This window comes from Gigantopelta aegis, chromosome 2, assembly GCF_016097555.1.
Source record: "Gigantopelta aegis isolate Gae_Host chromosome 2, Gae_host_genome, whole genome shotgun sequence".
Taxonomy (NCBI): domain Eukaryota; kingdom Metazoa; phylum Mollusca; class Gastropoda; order Neomphalida; family Peltospiridae; genus Gigantopelta; species Gigantopelta aegis.
In genome coordinates this window covers 2,047,430-2,061,922 of record NC_054700.1, presented here as the reverse complement: position 1 = coordinate 2,061,922, position 14,493 = coordinate 2,047,430, and positions in this window count along the sequence as shown.

The following is a 14,493-nucleotide window of genomic DNA, read 5'->3' as shown; positions in this document are numbered from 1 at the left end:
TTCTCTTAGTGTCAGACGCAGAACGCAACATTGGATGGCGGCGGATCGGCGGATTCCGCCAACAGTGTCGTCGTCTTGTATCTTTGTGGTCGTGTCCTTTCTAATAATCACAGGGAATTGCAACATTCATGTTTGTTTGTTTTCCGAATGTTGCTTTGGTGTATATCTGCTTTGCCTTTGCATTGACTTTTTTTTTTTTGGTTTGCTTTGGTTTGGTTTGGTAAGATTTGATTTTGATAATGGTTATATTTTTAGCTTTGGTTCTGTTTTTGTTTTTGCTTTGTTGGTTGTTATTGTTGTTTTGTTGTTGTTGTTGTTATTTGTTATTGTTGTTGTTTTGTGGGTGTTTTTTTATACGTTATTTTTTTTTGGGTGGGTGGGTGGGGTTGCTTGTACGTTTGTTTGTTTTGTATATGTTTGTGTCTTTGTTGTGTCCTTTGTCCTTATTATTATTGTTTTGGGGTTTTCTCGGGGGTGTTGGTGGGAGGTGGTGGTGGTATTATCTTATTATTATCTTTTATGAAGCTGTTTTCATGAGATTGGTGGGGGTGCATTCATTTAACAAGTTATTAGGCAGCACCCCCCCCCCCCCACCCCCCCCCCCTCCCAGGGTATTATCTTATATATCCCCCACCTCAAGCTTGTTTCATGAGATTGGTGGGGGTGATCAGTTAACAAGTTATAGGGGGGGGCCCCGCACCCCCCCCCCCCCACCCCCCGCTCCCTCCTCCCTTGCTTCAACCACTTGATACGTTATAGCCCGATGTTTATGCCACGAAACTGAATGTGACGGCAGATTCACCGTGCTAGGTACATTTTGTAATCAGTGTTCTCCCATCGCCTACGTGATACAAGCTGTTTACACCGTCGAGGATCTCCACATGGCTCAATGGGTAGGTGCAAACCACTTGCACTGACCAGTGATCCATAACTGGTTTAACAAAGGCCATGGTTTGTGCTATCCTGCCTGTTGTAAGCGCAAATAAAAGAACCCTTGCTGCTAATCGGAAAGAGTAGTCCATGTAGTGGCGACAGCGTGTTTCCTCTCAAAATCTGTGTGATCCTTAACCATATGTCTGACGCCATATAACCGTAAATAAAATGTGTTGAGTGCGTCGTTAAATAAAAAAATTCTTTCTTTCCGTCGAGGATGCCGCACAAACTGCGTGTTGGTCGACGACAAAAACTGGTGACGAAGTGGAGCAAACACAATGAATCACGGCAAGGTGGTCGTGGTGAAAAGAAGATGTATTTTTTATTTGATCTTCTGCAGAATGAAATTTCGTGACATTGCAGTCATCGACAATATGCGCGTCAGATTTATACACTTAAAGGTTACTAAGTACACAGGCACATACTCCTTCTCTCTCTCTCTCTCTCTCTCTCTCTTCTCTCTCTCCTCCTCCTATCCGTCTCTCTCTCTCTCCTCCTCTCTCTGCCTCTATCCCCCTCTCTCTCTGTCCTGTCCCTCACCTCTCCCACACCCTCCCTCCTCCGGCCTTCTTCCACCCCCCCTCCCTCTCTCCTCACCCCGTATGTCTGTCTGTCTGTCTGGTCTGTCTGCTTGTCTGTCTGTCTGTCTGTGTGCTCTGTCTGTCTGTCTCTCTCCGACACGCACAGTGTCTCTCTCCATCTCCGCTCCTCTCTCTCCCTCTCTCTCTCCTCCTCTCTCTCTGTCTGTCTGTCTCTGTCTCCTGTCTCTCGCTCTCCGCCTCCCCTCCCTCCCTCTCTCTCCCTCTCTCTCTCTCTCTCTCTCCTCTCTCTTCTCTCTCTCTCTCTCTCTCCTCTCTCTCTCCTCTCTCCTCTCTCTCTCTCTCTCTCTCTCTCTCCTCTCTCTCTCAAAAAAAAAAAAAAGAAAAAAAAAAAAAGATTAAAAGTCGTCAAGTAGGATTTGGTTGCAATCGGCACAAATTAATAAAACTGATATAAATGATAATACTACTTGTACTTCATAAAATACAAATACAATCAGTGATGAAAATCGATTTTGCTCTTGCAATTGAAATATTGTTGCTCGGTTATTTCAAGAACCCCCCCCCCCCCCCCCCCCCCCCACACCCACACACACACACACACAAAGACAGATGAAACAAACATAGACAAGAAAAACCAAAGATGCCAGGCGATGAAACCTTACTACATTACGGAAGCACGAATCACCTGTCTACAGGTATCTGTTAGCGGTTTCACCTCCCCGTGTTACTGTATTTTAGCGCAATAAATTGAATCACAAGAAAGAAAAAATAGAACCTCGAGGAAACACAACCGGATTTGATTTCTATCCGCAGACAGAATAATAATGATGAAACCTCCAGCACCTTAGCGTACTTTTAATATATAAAAAAAATGTATTCAAATTCCATAATACTGACTTTGATTCAGAGCATAATGTTGTCCTGGGCACACACATCAGCTAAGGCTAAACAAGACAATAATTTATTACACTCAGGCCGTATTCTACGGCATATGAGGACATGTGTTCAATGGTAGAACATGGTTTACAGGAGCAAAAATAGTATAATTATAATATCGGTAGTAGTACTGATGTAATACAATTGCGAAAATGAGTAAATATGATCTTTTATCAATAGTATATAAATATAGCTTATGATGTAGTAAAAATACATTATATGTTTGCTACATATAGAGTTTAGGGTGGGCTAATTATTTTGTGTTGTATAATGAATTTGAGTGGCTTTCTTCCGAGCTCGCCATATAGCATGAACAACGGTGTGCTCTTTTTTAAAGGTAGTATACGTCTCATGAAGTTTACATGTATAGTTTGGTTTAAACAATATTGACTTGCAGATCAAATTTGGGATTGGCTAATAGGCAAGTGCCTATATTAAGGCCTATCCCTACATTTAATAAATATACATGTTATACATCAAATTGCTAGAACAGTATTACAATAAAGATAACACAGATAGTTTGGAGGAAAATGTATAGTTTCAATTATATCGGTATTTTCATATCTCCATATTTCACTACCATATAGAAGGATTGGGGTTACCATTGAGTCGAACAATTTTAATTTACATTCGATTGATAGGTTGCTATCTTTAGATTTAGATAAAATGAAATACATAGCTTTTGTTGCTCACTGTGTTAGCAGGTTTTTGCTTGTGTTGAATTTATTAAGTTTGCTAAGCGTTAGTCCCAGATATTTGTACTCCTTTATATTCTCAATTACCCTATTTCCAAGCCTAAATATGTTCTTGCAATTATTTGTATTACCGTTAAATATTAATACTTTAGTTCTGTCGATGTTCACTTTGAGTTTCCGGGTATTGCAATATTCGAAAAAACACATTTAATGCATGTTGTAGGTCAGATGCTGAGGAATCTAGTAAGGCAGTATTGTCCGCGTATAGAAGGCTTAATAGACATACACCTGTTTTAAGAAATATATCTACGTCGTCTATTGCATTAGTAACACCCGTACAAGTTTGGCTTTTTTTTTGGTCTCCAAGTCGTTTAAATAGAGGGAGAATAAGATGGGTGACAGATTTTCCCCTTGGCGTACTCCGATGTCACATAGGAAAACCTGAGAATGTACTGAATTTACTTAATACGTTGATACATGTTATGTTTAATGATGAGTAGTTTGCCGTTTATTTTATTATCTAATAGTTTTTGCCAGAGATAAGTCCTGGATATCATATCAAATGGGTTTTTTGGAAGTCAACAAATGCAAAAAAAGTTTTTTTTTTTCCTTATTCTTTAGAATTTCGATAATGGCATGAATATTAAATAAATGGTCAGTCGGCTTTGGATGTCAAACATATAGTTAAGAAAAGAGACGCACGGCACCACTATGTCTAGCCTAGTCAAATGGTTTAACGTGCACATTCAGAGCAAGCTATTGTAGCGCACGCCTGTCATAGGCGCAGGTGTTGACCCATGCCGGCTCCTCCGTCCAGGACAGGAGAAAATGCAGTGTAGCTGGTGCTTCTATAAATACTGCAGACACTGGATAGCACTGATACGTGCTGATTCTGAAGACAGAGTTCCTGATGGGCAAGAACAAAACACGAGAAGGCAGCGCTTGTCTCGTCTTGTACATATAAACGAACCTTCAAATTAGTAAGCAATTTATTCAGCATTAATTAATCGAGACACCCCCGTCCAAAGAAAACAATTGAATTCTAGACAGATTCTATTACTGGATCTCCTTTGATCTTCATTCTTGCCATGTTACTCCAGGGACAGTAATAACAAGGTTCTCTTTCAGACCGTGTTTCACGGGACGATTTTGTTCCGACCATACATTACCGTGTAATTGAACTGTCTTGGTTGTTAGACGTCGGTTTATCCTGCAGCAAAGTAATTAGATTTGAATCTGAGGGTTGATAACTGAAAAAATAGATCAATTGAGGCTCCCTGAATGTGGAGGAAAAATTCAATGGCAAAACGTATCAATCAGCAAGTAGTTCCTGATATCAAGGAATGAAGATTCCGCTCTTTGGTCATGATGGTCTTTCTAAAAATAGAAACTGCTCCTGTTACGGACATTCAGAAAAAAATTGGTTATCATTCGGCACTCAGCAAAGTTCTGGTGGAGTTGCCATTGAGCGATCAATATTAGTTTTTCTCTTTGTTTTTACGTAAAACAAATTTAAAAGAAATGTCTTTTTAAAAAAACTTAGTTTGTTTTGTTTAACGACACCACTAGAGCACATTAATTAATTAATCATCGGCTATTGGACGTCAAATATTTGGTAATTCTGATATGTAGTCATCAGAGGAAACAGGCTACATTGTTTCTAATGCAGCAAGGGGTCTTTTATTATGCACTTTCCCACAGCCAGGAAAGCACATATTACGTCATCTAACCAGGCACACATGTTGGAACCAGAACGTTTAAAAGAAAAGAAACAAATATTTAATGATACAAAATTGTGGAGTGGGAACACAATAGGATATTTCAGCATATTTTTAACTCATGACCAGTGGTAGAGCACTCACAACTGGTACACCACTCACAACCTGGTACACCAACAATACCGTGGGCAGTACTCTGTCTGTCTGTCTGTCTGTCTGTCTGTCTCTCTCTCTCTCTCTCTCTCTCTCTCTCTCTCTCTCTCTCTCTCTCTCTCTCTCTCTCTCTCTCTCTCTCTCTCTCTCTCTCTCTCTCTCCTTCTCTCTCTCTCTCTCTCTCTGTCTCTCTGTCTTCTCTATGTCTCTCTCTCTCTCTCTCTCTCTCTCTCTCTCTCTCTCTCTCTCTCTCTCTCTCTCTCTCTCTCTCTCTCTCTCTCTCTCTCTCTCTCTCTCTCTCTCTCTCTCCTCTCTCTCTCTCCAATGTTGAAATAACCATCTGATAGACCCATTTTAAACCACAGTTATATGAGGGATAGGTTACTCTCTCTGGAAACATTCACCAGTTGCGAACGAAGGAAATAAATGATCAATTGGGGCCTGATTCACAAAGCTCTCTTAGGCTCTGCTAGACATCAAAGCTTCCTCATTGTAAGTTTTTTAGCATTGTACTGCGACATCGCAAAGTTACGAGAGTTTAGTGAATTAAGACTATCTTGAATTAGCCGCAGACCTTGCTGAGTTGCTTGAACAGAAAAGCTTACTTGAACCTTGATTCGATGATATACATATATACACGGAACTAATTTCTGCCTCTATCAATGATATCGACTCCACGTAAGAAATAACTGGGGATGGAGGGAATCTGAGTCTAAGCCGAGCAAGTTGGGTCGTTCTGCTTCGCAGACAGACTGCAATTGATTCGTTGATTGAAGAAAGATTAATTGGCGGCCGGCGATATCAGAACTAGGTGATGAAATTTCGCCGACTTCGACAGCTTGATTGCTCAGCGGGCTCGACGGCATCACCCAACCTTCTACGGTGTCTTTAATTATCTCTAAACAGCTTCTGATTTCCACCGATTTGTATGCCAATGAGGCGAGTAGTGGACCACTTGATTTACGTGTCTGGGCAGATACCGTCATCGCTTGAGTGGGGCATGAAGGATTTCGACATGAACCAGTCGTCCAGAAGCTGGAGTTAGCCGATTCTGGTGAGGCAGCTGCAGGGACAGATCCTGGATGGGTTGGTGTTGTGGATGGGTGTCACGTGTATACTCAGATGGTGAAAATTGTAGGATAATATTGTTTTGTTGAGAAATGGGTTACGGTACTAATGTTTAACGTTACAAGCAGGTGCGTAGATTGGGTGTTTCTGGGTGTTTTAGACGACTTCATCCCCACCTCTACCGCTGAGGCTAGAACAGAGTGCAGCATTTAAGCTATTCATATACAATAGTGTCCAGGGAACACATACACAAAAGGATCCGGCAGGTTCATATTCGACAACCCCTCCACACTAATCAGATCACACTACGCCCCTGACAAATACTAAGACCTCATTGATAACAAAGTTAAACAAAGTTCTATTGTTATTGGCGAGGTCATTGTTTATGGAAAGTGTATCTACGGATCGATTTCCATGTGCGCGAATTGCAATGTTTCCATTTGATTTACACATGTATTTGTAAATGGTTAACTCTCAAATTTAGTTAACACCTATCATCATCTTCTTCTATATGTTCTGTATATAATGTGATTTTTTTTTTATATATGGGGAAATTGCATTCAATTCAATTCAATTCGTTTATTGCTTTAAGCTACAAGCTTATTAGCACAACATATTTACACAGTATGTATACACACACAGGATATTAAAATTATTATATACATGAATCACATACTTTTGATCTAACATATTAAGTAACAATACATTAAAATATATAAACCAAAATATATTAAATAAGTACATGCATGGAAGTAATACATTCACAGTTATAACATATGCGTCTGAAAAGTAATAACTTTTATAATATTAGGCAACAGATGAGTGCCGTAACCTGTATGCCAAACAAATATATTTACCAATGTTAATTAAATATTTAGTGTTTTGGGTTTGCATCAGCTGTATATATTTAAAGACAGAAGGATTTCGTCTGTAGTATAACTTGATATGTCGTTCTTTTAAGTTTTGGAATAATGGGCAAACTAGCATGAAGTGGTATTCGTCTTCAACATCGTTATTACAATGGTGACATTTTCTATTATTGCGTTCAATATTATGGTATATTCCTCTTTCAATTTCCAAGTCGAGGGATGATAATCTGAATTTGGTTATGTACTTTTTAAGTGGGCGGGTATGTGCTTGCACAAATAAAATTGTAGAATAATATCCATTACAATATGTTTATATAATGTACATTTTGTTGATATCTGAATTTCATTTAGCAGATTCTGCTTAGCTTGGTCAAAAATACGCTGCTTCATTTTCATTAGAGTATAATTTACGTTAATGACATTCTGGTTTATCCAAAGATGACCAAATCCTAGTTCATTTAAACTTTTTTTTCACAAAACCTGCCCAGTTATTAGAACAAGATTTTAATGTGTTATTCAATATTACCAAATTTGTGTACGCTGTTTTCAAAATACAGTTTTCAGTAGTCAGTAGTTGTACCCAGTACTTAAGTATTCTATACAATCTCTGAAGGAAGGAAATGTTTTATTTAACGACGCACGCAACACATTTTAATTACGGTTATATGACGTCGAGCATATGATTAAGGACCACACAGATATTGAGAGGAAACCCGCTGTCGCCACATCATGGGCTACTCTTTTCGATTAGCAGCAAGGGATATTTTATATGCACCATCGCACAGACAGGGTAGTGCATACCACTGCCTTTGATATACCAGTCGTGGTGACGCGATTATGGTAACCACTCCCGCGTCACGACAAAAAGAACCAAACAAACCATACGGTCACATGGAAAAGAGTCCCAAAATTATCAACCCTGATTATAGTCGATAATTGATCGGTTGGGATCAGTCAATGCAATGATCGATTATACAAATATATATATAATCGATCGTAGAAGAAACATGTAATTATACCAACATGGTATTGATGGTAAAGTTTGCTTGAACCATAATCGGATATAAGCACGAACATAAGTTAAAATGAAATAAATGAAGGTAAAGGGAAGGATTTGTAGATTAACATGAAAATAGGTGCATTTTTCTACATTCCCAGTCTGGAGCTCGACGGTAAGACGTGTTTGTTTTGCTTGTGCACTTGCTTTCGCGGTAATCGACTTGGGGATCCTTCACTTCGTTGTTTTTGTCAGCGAAGTGAAGTTTTCTACTGGGATGTATGCGGCCATTGGAACTGATTGAACGCTGAAACGCTTCTTCGACAGTCTGCACCACCAGGTTGGATTCTTTTTAGCGAGATTCCTTGCCCCCACGTCATTTCTCCGTCTGACAATGTTGACTTATTTTTTTCGTGACTCGTATGACGGCCATTCTGCAGAGCGCCACGGTTGTTCGCGTTTAGTCTCTACATGTCCGAGCCTGTCCTGGCAGCACTGGAAGATTGACCGCCCACTATAAGAAGAAATAGGAAGCGGGGTCGGCCCCTAATACTCTTTTTCTAGACTTTACTTTGTTTTATAGTGATACCATCTCGTATCCTCCGCAGTCGGGCTCGTCCACACCACTATACCAACCCATCAAGACTGGACTATACCCTAGTCTGATTCTCTCTCTCGTTCAGACGGATCCGGCTTCTCAAGAGCTGTATTTCAGCACAGCACTACACCTTCAACGTCTATTGACTGTCAATCTAGGGGTTTTCTTGACGGGATGCAACCCATCTCGTCCCTACAAGCTGTGCACCCTAACGACCTTAACGAGGCCACTCACGTGGACATATAGATCGGAATTTAAACTTTTAGACCTTCGTTCAAAAGTTTATGTCGAAATTACTTTCTTTTTTTAATATTATTAAACAGTCCGATCCTCTCGTCTTTTTCTTATTTAATTTTGGATTGTCCTTCTAAAATGCTCCAAATCATATAAATATTCGACCGAGCAGTCAATTAAAAAAATTCTATTAACTTTTTTACTAATAACTATTTTCTAAATTCTGCCCATTTTCAACTCTACCCCCCCCCCCCCCCCCCCCCCCCCCCCCCCCCCCCCTCCATCCCGAGTCAGGCCACCGATCTTATCTAATTTCTTTTGGACCACCCGATCTAATCTAGCGACCAAATTTAATGAGTAGAATTTTCTTTATTAATTATATTAATTAGAGATCAAAATTTTAAAGGCCCACTATTTAATTTTTGGATGTTAATTTTAAAAATTGTCCGCTTAATTTTTTTCTGTCCGAGGACAAGCCCCTGGCTATCCAAGCCCCGGGACGGACATGCTCGAAACTCTAGTGGTATATGAGTATGTAAAAATTATTCGCACTCGCATTTTTCTAGCAATTTAATCCCTTTTGGAGTTCATATAATTCTAACCGATTGTATAATCGAAAGTTGACCAGTTGACGTATGCTGATTATAACCGATGGTCGATTATGATGTTCCAACCGAGTCCCAGCACCAGCGGAAGTAAACACGTAGACTTCTACAATTAATCGCTAGGCCAATTTAGCGGGATATTATCGAATTTCCAAACATCTTTACAATAAACAACCTATCTAAGGGTTAATCGACGCACACCGCACTCGCTTGTTTAGATACGGAAAGATACGCGCGATCACGGAAGATAACGAGAGATAACGAAAACGTTCTCGTCTATCGGAACGCGATCTCGATTCGGCTGGGATGCTGTTGAATCGACGGGTGTTTAAGACAACCCCCAATTCCGCCTGATGCGTCAATAACACATCGGGGAACAACTGCGGTGTCCTTCACCAACATCACAGCAGTGTACACCTTACTCTTAAAACAATACTGCACGTCTAGAGCCAGGTTCAAAGAAACCGGCTTGTAAAACGATAGCTCAACAGACATATTTCTCACTGTCTTCCTAAATCAGTGGCGTAATTGGTAAAATGATAATCAAGGGAATGTACGGAAGGTTTCTTCTAAACTGAAGGTCAAAACAAAACAAAGAGGTTTTTTGTGGGGGGTTTTCTAAGAAGAAAGCTGAAACAGTCGAACCAAGGGTAATATAACTATTGCTGTATTGCTGGCGGATTGATAGGGTTCCAAAGTGCTGTAAAAAAAACATTCACCAAGCGCCAGACATGGGGCTTCTTTTTTTTGAACACTATGAGGTGTACTGATTCAGAAAAACTAAAAAACTATTTTCCTTTACTTTTTTCCCACACATGTTTTTGCAACCAGGCTACCATGTTAGAAACAACCACTTGTAGATCGTATTCGTATCCAGCGTAGGTTGGCGATCACTTTTGAGACTTGTATTGAGTTGCTCCACGATGATGACCCGGTCGCCACAGCCATAACATCCATCAAACTGAGCACGATCGACGTACAAGGTAAACCTAAATCCGATTTCTCTCTGACGCATAATTTGTCTGCATACGCATGCGTCGTAAATATGTTTTAGTTCAAAAAGTCGTGTAAATTTATGATAAATATTTTTTTAAGGATATGTAAGAACGAGAATGCAAAGCTAATTGTTTAGAAAAACAAGTGTTCAACTCGCTTTTGCTTGTTAGATACCTTTTGAAAAAACTCGTAAGAAAAATGCTATTTGACGGAACTCAAGTATTATTCTCTATGTTCACTTTGAGTCGTTTATGCACCTTTTATCTCAACCACTTTCCCCCATAAATCAACATTATAGTTGGAAAAATTACATTTTTGTAAAAAAAAAAGTCATAACCCTTCATGATTGACTCTCTGATTCATGCGACGGTGTGTGTTTTTTTTTTTTTTTTTTGTTTTTGCCGGAGTTAATGAATGCCTAACAGTCTGTATCTATATATTTCCCATCTCTCCATGTTGTGTTCCCGGTTTTTTTTTTGTATCTTCTGCAACCATGGAAGATGAGGCACACCGGCAGCTTTTGTCTTCATCAGTCGGGTTCGGGCAGATAAATGGATTTCCGCCAAAGCCGTAAGCGTCCGTGAAAAGTAGATAAATTGGCGCTCCTGGCACTCGCTTTTCACGTCTGCTCGTGTCGTGTGGCTAATAGTTTGTGCAGATCCGCCGCTCGGCTGACGGCCCGTAATTTATTTCAAACGCAGCCGCAATTTCTTGATTACAAAAAGCGGATCTCGAGTCTCGCGGCCCCGAGACATGGAGATAATGATTGATTTTTGTAATTTAGCAAATATAACGTGACGAGTTTGGGACTCTTTAAAAGTATTTGATTTGAAAACATCTCATGTTTGTTTTCTAATGTAATGGTAATACACACACACACACACACACACACACACACACACACACACACCCTGAAAATTAACAAATCTACAAACCTGTCACAAACAAGAGTCTATGATGCTGAAGTGGGACAATACCCTAACAAATACTCTACAGCTCGTCTCCATAATCGTTACTTCTCAGAGGTATGTGCGTTTAAAAATATATATGAACAGTGAATTTTGTGGTATTAAAAACACCAATATGACCAAAATCGCTTCTTATGTACGGAAATGGATAATCTAAACAATAGAATCTAAGTAATGTCTGATTTTGAATGATGAAAAAAACCCGGTTCTAATATTGAAACGTACGCCGTAGAGTTTAAAAGCTAGGGTATGTCACTTTAACATCAATACATCTACAATTCACAAAGAACATCTAATATGTAAAATAATGAAAAGGAAGAGAGGAAGTAACACCAATTTACATTACATTTTTGAATATGTTTTTTTAAAACAATAGATGCTCATACAATGACCTTTTCGTTTGAAAACGATATCGTATTTCGGTGTGTATATTGTCATATTGTCAGTGTCATGGTTTTTACAAACGAACAGATAATGGCTTTCAGTAAAATAAGTTTTGTGTTACAGAGTTTGCATAATCTATTTTCTCCAGGAACATTAAACCACCTGACAGCATCGATTGGTGCTGTTAGAAATGATGTACGCATTTTGTCAATGAATATGTATTTCGGTCCGGTAATCTAGATGAATACGTTCTGAAACAAAAACTCCGTTTCATATAGTCTATAGAACTGAAGTATAATTGAATGTAATGACTTATGATTATATTGCATTAATTTTGTCCCAGTAAACTTACGTGGGCTACTATACAGTTTGCGTGGGAAGAGATGGGGGGGGGGGGGGGGGGCAAACCTTAAGGCCAGAGATGAATGCTAATTTAATGTCAAATTTGATACGAGTTTCATTATTAAAATGACTAATATGTTTGTCTGAGTGTTCATGATCTAAATTAGCTAGCGGTAGGAGAACTTTGATACAGATGACCTTTAAATACCCCCCCCCCCCCCCCCCCCCCCCCACTCACCCAAGGGGCGGCATGTAGCTCAGTAGTAAAGCGCTCGCCCGATGCGCGGTCGGTCTGCGATCGATCCCCGTAAGTGGGCCCATTGGGAACATGTTTCATTCTAGCCAGTACACAACGACTGGTTGATCAAAGGCCGTGGTATGTGCTATCCTGTCTGTGGGATGGTGCATATTAAACATCCTATGATGCTAATGGGAAAATGTAGTGCGTTTCCTCTCTAAGACTATTTCAAAATTACCAAATGTTTAACACCCAATAGCCTATGATTAGTAGAACAATGTGCTCTAGTGGTGTCGTTAAACAAAACAAACTTTCACTTTTGTATTTCCTCCAGCCTGTACGACCTTTCCACAGAGTATCTGTAGGTGCTAAGATGTAGCCTAGTCTGAATCTAGATCGGTCGGTAGAGAGCTCCTTGGTATGTGCTGTCATGCTTGTGGGAAAGTACATATACATATTCCTTGCTACAAGTAAAAAAACAATTTAGCGAGTTTACTCTGAAGAGCGCATGTCAGAATTACCAAATACATTACATACAATAGCCGATGGTTAATACATCAATGAGCTCTAGTGGTGTCGTTAAACAAAGCAAACTTTAAGATGTAGTTTGGTGGTAGAGCGCTCGACTGACGTCCGGAACAAGGTTTGTCAGTGACTGCAATACACCAATATGTTTAGTTAGAGGAAAACAAAACAGATTTGGTGGCTAGAGATTAGCAATGTTGTGTGAAGTCAACATAGATCACAGATGCAGCAAACTATAGTGAACAAAATCAGAAGAAGAAGGAAATCAGCCAGAATATCTATCTATCTATAGTCCGTCACATCATTCTATATATATAAAAAATGTAAATAAGTTCAGTTTGGTTTCACATAAGAATTTTTTAAAAAGTTTTTCGGAAAAAAAAACCCCCCAACAAAACCCCCCCAACTATTTTTGTGTGTAATTTACAAATCAATCGGCTCAGAAATAAATAACTTGTAGTAAATTTCATAATATGAAAAAAGGCGTTCGCTGTCTGGCGGACTATAGCTGTTTGTCTCTCAATCTCTCTATCTGTCTGTCTATCTATTTATCTATCAATGTATGTATCTATTTATGTATCTATCTATATATGTATCTACTTGTCTGTTTGTCTTTCCGACTGTCCGTCCGTACGACCGTCCTTACGTACATCTGTCCGTCCGTCTGTCCGTCCATCCATCCATCCATCCATCCATCCATCCATCCATCCATCCGTCCGTCCGTCCGTCCGTCCGTCTGTCTATATATGTATCTATCTATATATCTATCTACCTATCTATCTATCTATATATCTACCTACCTATCTGTCTGTCTGTCTCTGTATGTCTGTCTGTCCCTCTGCCTGTCTGCCTGCCTGCCTGCCTGTCTGTCTGTCTGCCTGTCTGCATGTATGTGTGTATGTACATGTATATTCATTATAAAATTACATTCTGTAAATAGACAGTCAGAAATTGACTTAAAATGTTCATAACACATTGACGACTTTAACACATTAAAAATTAATGGCTTCAATCAATATAATTAAACATAAATGAAAAAGAAGAAGACATATTAGCTTTTCTTTAGTTATTCACTATATCGATGCCGTTATATGCAGCGATTGCGTGTTAGCCCCGCGAAGACGTCCAAGTACTTTCTCACAGACTGGAGTGCTGATACGATGCCGACTGGAATCTTTGTTTTACATCTCGCGTATCACTTTGATAAACACCAGTCTTGAATAGAATCGGGGAATTCCTGCGGTTATTGGGATTCAGCGCCATCCAGGATCGAAACGCAAATCAAAGAGTTGTTTCAACAGCGTGTACACTGGTGTTTTATTTTGATACGTTCAAATGGATTCTTGATGGCGCCGATACAGGGGGCAGGTGCCTAAGGTCAGGAAACGAAAGAAATTGTTCGAATTCGCCGGGAAATGGCACGGAGCTGGTAATACATACACCACAATTGACCGTCGATGTGTTTTCGTCCTTGAGATAGAGAGATAGAGAAAAAACCATGATGATTTTGTAATTGAATGGTTTTTAAAGTGCTTGAAAGAGGGTCGGGAACAGATTTTGGCGCCAGTGTCATACGTTCTGTACTAGATAGTGTTACAGAGAGCCGCTTTAGTCAAAGTAATAACAAAAGTGGTTATAAATACGTAGTTAACCAGACACAGACACGTGCATGCGGACTCATACACACGCACG